At 43.6% G+C, this 5,167-nt stretch overlaps 1 long non-coding RNA gene across 1 annotated transcript; it reads right to left on the bottom strand.

Annotated features, from left to right (window-relative positions):
* Window positions 1–3,316: 3,316 nt before the first annotated feature.
* On the bottom strand, window positions 3,317–4,885 carry LOC149364084 (uncharacterized). Its single transcript, XR_016288598.1, has 2 exons — window positions 4,477–4,885; window positions 3,317–3,566 (listed from the first exon to the last, which is right to left on the bottom strand). It is a non-coding gene; the product is annotated as an uncharacterized LOC149364084 (long non-coding RNA).
* Window positions 4,886–5,167: the final 282 nt, after the last annotated feature.

Below are 5,167 nucleotides of genomic sequence, written 5' to 3'. Positions count from 1 at the left end.
ATGAGCTCCGCAAGTAGCGCATGTTGATTCATTTCATTTCATTTATTTCGAGAAAAAAATTCTTATGGGACACCTGAGCTAAAAGCTGCTTTTGTCAGCTTGTCGAGGCACTGCGCCAAGCCTATTACAAAGCAGGTTAAGTCGTACAAATAGTAAAGCAAAAAATAAAGGAACATGCAAATATAAACATTAATCACACAGCACAGGTAAACGTGTAAAATGTGGTTACAAGTAGAACGTGTATGCAGTTTAGTAGTAATGTAAAACTGAAAATGAAACATACATATGGATGATCTTAAGCACATTGAACATCAAAATAAATAACTTGAGTTCAACACGGGGTAGAGAAACAGTGCAAAAGGAAACAACAACATGCCATCACTCTCCGTGTACAGTCACTTCTGTGTAGAACCGCTTTCCAGCCTCAGTTTGCGTGCTTCTAACAGCTCCCCGCTTGACCATATCAAAGATTCTGTGCCTGAGACGTGGCTCAACTGCTGTCCCCTCTTCACTGCGTTCAGGGGCCTCCCTACAACCTGGTTCCTACTGATACAGCCGCTGAACAATACCTTGGCACCCCGACCCTTCGCTGGTCCTGCAGCCGCATGGAACAAATTTGAGCTCAAAAGACCTCGGACACAAGCGATGGTACTCCCAGTGGGTCCCTACGTCAGGCGTAGCGTACACGGAGCTGCAGCAGGCGCACGCCGTGAAGCCGAAGCGGCCGCCCCGAGTGAGCACGAAGGCTTGGAGACACATGACATCGCAGCGTTGGAGGGGCAGTAGTTTGGGGCGCCGCCGTCAGGTGCACCAGTCAAGGGAAAAATAAGGGGGAAAAGTGCTTTCCACTGGCTTATTGAAAAAAAAAACGATGCAATTTAAGCCGAGGTAAGAAAGTCAGCTTTCATTCGAGTACAAAACTAGACGGCCTAAAAGTTAATGCAGTTTCTCTTTAAGCTTCCTCAATAAAGAGCCTAAATGCTATCCCTGTCGCGCGCATTTTTTTGGGCTTAAATGTAGTGTACAGCTCAATAAGGGTAAGGATATTCGTCGTCCTGATAAAATTGATTGCAGTGCTTTTTTCATATTATTTCCGATTCATGTAAGTCAAGTTACTCTAGTGCTGTTTGTTTGTACGTTTGCGCTATTGAGGTTCACGAACGTTCTTTTAGAATCCCATATTCAGCAATAAGCCTACACTTGTCGACACTATCGACACCCTTCACCTCTAGGTGCGTAGCGATCAAGCATGTTGTTGTTCTTTGCACATTCGCTATACTACCAAACTCTTCAGCACGCTTATATCAAATATGCTACTGGCGTTTATTAATATTTCCAACCGTTCGAAATTTCTGGTCGTGAAGTAGGTGGATTGCACCATGAAGACAAGCAGTAAAAAAACGTTTTACATTCTGTTGAGATGTGGTGGTTTCAAGTTGAAATATTTTAATTTCATGGCTGTCGTTATGCGTGTTCTCTCTGGACTCCTTTTCTGAAACTCAGGTGATGAATTTAATGTTGTTTCGCACGTTCATTTGTCACATTATTGGTAAAGTAACCCCGCACTCTAATGCTCACTGGGTGCGATGTAGATAAGTTAATAAATGAAGGAATAAGTAAGCAACGCCCGCTTTTGTGTAATATTTGGTGTCTTCTTATGCCTCGTTCGCGCTTATTGAGGTTCACAAACGTTCTTTTAGAATCACAGATTCAGCCATAAGCCTACACTTGTCGACTCTATCGTCATCCTTCACCTCTAGGTGTATAGCGATCAAGCATGTAGGTTGTGCCGACCACTGCATCTGAGTCCGTAGCAAATAAGTATACATTTACGAGGCTTTTCATTCCGGAAGGTTTTCTTAACATCGATAAAAGAACCTAAGACAAGCAAGATGCCTCGTTCGGATGATAATTACAAAAACCCTTACCGACGGAAAAAAAAAACAACTTAACTTTGGCTTCGTTTTGGAGACGTGCTGATTTTGGGTTAACTTTACCTTTATTCAGCGCATGGAACACAAAAAAGGGCTAAACAGATGACTGGCGACTCCAGCTCTGGTACCGAAGCTTACTTTGAAGCAGATTTCGAATTCTGGTGGTCCTTATTCATTTGACAGTCAAGACAACTTTCAAGTACCAAATACTTGCATACCTTAGTGGAGAAATAATTATACTGTGCAGGATCCAAGGTTTTACTATTTGGTACGGACTGTCGATGATTTTGTTATTTTGGGCTTTCGTGAAAGAACGTTTGTATGCAAGCTCCCATCTAAGAATTAAAAAATAGAACTATAAACAAAAGGTGTATACGTCAGCAATCATTTCTTCTTATATCATGATAGCTGCGCCCACGTAAGCAAACAAATTTTCCATTTGAAAACTGACCAAGAAAAACAACGTGTTGCCATGAGCCTGTGTGTTCAGAAATCTCTATTAAATGTCATGTTGTTGACTTTTCCGTGTAAGGCTCGACTTGAACGGTTCCCCTGATGTAAATAAGAAAATGTACAAGCTAGGTCGTGACGTCTTTCCCAAAACACGGAGGCAGGGCAACAAACGCTTAATCTCCAGAACTCAGCTAGGAATACCGACAGCTCTGAAGCGCGCTACAAACTCATTCATTTTAGTTTATTTCGCTATGAACGAAGAAATATGAACAACCTACACGTCACTTTTAAGTGTGATAGAATTGTAGTGCGCCATTACTGCATTGTTTTGTGTGAAGTCTACTTCCCAGGCAGCACAACAACATTGGCCGAACGTCGCGCAAGTGTTGGCAAAACTTGGCACGAACATCGGTCCTACACTGGCATTTGGGCCGAGCGCTACCACTTCACACATTGGCCTTACTTTCATGCCAGTTTTGGGCCAACGCTCGGCCGATCAAGCGGCCAACGCAGTCCCGATGTTCGTTCTGCAGCATGGACCAGCAAAGGTCTCATACTGGCATCCAACTTTCAAACATTGGTAGCCAACTTTCAAACATTGGTAGCCAGCTTTCGAATAATGGTTTCCAGCTTTCGAATATTGGCATCCAGCTTTCGAATAATGGTTTCCAGCTTTCGAATAATGGCATCCAGCTTTCGAACGCTGGCACATGCAATTAACCCACTCACCAATGACCGGCACTGTGGATAGATGTACATACATAACATTCTACCTAGCAAATATTCATAAATGAAGGTGCGAAAGAATTCCAGAAAAAAGACCCGTTTATTGCTTTGACTTACAAGAATCACGCTTCTAGCGCACACAGGATGGTTTGCGCTACCACCAGCCACCCTGGGGAGTAAAGAAAAGGGGCCCAAGAGCATGGTGGCAGAGGCTGTGGGAAAACAATTTATTTTCAAGTTTGGTGAGTGCCGATCAGGTTGGACAAAGCATCTCGGCAAGCTGCTGCGGCACGGCTAAGGCATCCAAAAAGCGCTCAACGGAGCTGTCCTCCAGTGAACTGATCAGTCATATCCGAAGTAATCGTTGCACTCCACTTGCAAGGGGGCTGCTGGACTGCATTCAAACAAATTCCTCGTCCAGTTCTTGCACGATGGCCTCACGAAGTGCCAAGCCTGCAAAGAGATGCATGATGTCATGGTAAGTTGAATTATGGCCATCACAGAACAAAAACAAACATAACAAAGATAACACCGAATTTTGTGAAACACAGTAATCGTGAAGACACTAGCAACATATTTTACAGGATAATTTTTAATTTATTCTTAAGAACCAGCCCCACATTAGTTGCACAAAGTGGAATTTAATTTACTAAACTTCCCTTACACCAAATGGTTTAATTTAGTTTAATGCGTCGTGTCGCACTCCCAGTAAATATATTCAATGCGAGATAAGGAAATTAATGTGATATTGAAAACAGATTAATGTATTATTTTGTTTTAATATCATAACTTGTGTTTCTAAATTGCGAGGTATTTTTTTATTCCAGTAAATATGCACAGGTTGTAGCGTCTCTTCCACATGGACGTCAAAACAACATTTTTGATTAGTTTTATTTAATGGGGTCAAAAATGCGGCTTGCGACTTTTGACGAAATACGCTGAACGCAAGGAACTCAGGGCACCTTTGTTTTACCTTAGTTGCTTCGCATGCATGCTATAGTTGGATTCGAAACTGCAACTTGAAAACCACACAAAAATACTAGTCTGATAGTCCAGAGTAATGCCCTTTTTCATTGCGAGAGAACTTGGGCAAAAGCTTTAACCAGTAATTGCGGATTTTCTATTGAGTCTGCAAGAGTAGAAGGCAAAAAGAAACACTACGGAAGTATTACACATATCCTTACCAACTAGTCTGCAGTGGAAAATTAATTAAGCGGTTCTGATTTCCGTCGTGCATAAGCGGTAAAGGAAATATTCCCGAATGCATCCTATCTCAATTCATATGAGTTCAAACCCGCTGTTAGCCAAAGTAGTGAATCTTTAGTGAGTTCATCTCACCAAAGACGAAAAATTAAATTCTCACCATTCGGCCACAATTCCACTGCGCACGACGTCAAGCAAGCCATTTCGCAATGAGAGTGGGTACACAGAAGTCGTCCTCGTGCTTTTTGGCTCGCTCTCTTCTCCTGCCGAAAAAATAAAGGCGCATGTAGTCAAAGCAACATTTACTACAAAAACCACTTTAACTTCCAGACGTATATCAAGATAAAAGAGTTTTAGTACTTACAAAAGATCTTGCAGGCGGTACGAACAGCGTCGGAGCTCTCCTAATATATGAGTGTGGCTTTTCGCGTGCGCAGACTATGAACGGTGCTAGCTCGAGTGTGCATGCATTTTCGTCGCGTTGGTTTGCACGTGGTTGAGCTCCGCCGTGCAGTCAAGAATGTCTTATTGTGATGAGTCGCGCGGTTCCAAGACGAGCAGTGGAGACGATGGTGTGCGGGGGGGGGGGGGGGGGGGGGGGGGGGGGTTGGCTGGAGTGGAGAGAGGAATTTTCCTTTACACAGGTTTTGCGGTTCCGAGAAAAGTCCTCGAGCTGAAAGGTGGAGACAGGGAGGTGGAGGAACAGCGAAGCGCGTAGCTGCGCGCGAGGGAAAACAGGTTTGAGAAAGTGACAACCAAAAAGAAAAAATAGCGCTTCGCGGGGTGGGGTGTTAGCCCGCTACCTGGAAAAGGGCACGGCCGGGAGAACAGGTGGGGAGATATTGGACTTG

Source organism: Amblyomma mixtum, chromosome 2, assembly GCF_055824585.1.
Source record: "Amblyomma mixtum isolate Tamu chromosome 2, ASM5582458v1, whole genome shotgun sequence".
Classification (NCBI taxonomy): domain Eukaryota; kingdom Metazoa; phylum Arthropoda; class Arachnida; order Ixodida; family Ixodidae; genus Amblyomma; species Amblyomma mixtum.
Note: the sequence above shows the minus strand (reverse complement) of the source record. Positions and strands in the feature narration are given on the sequence as shown.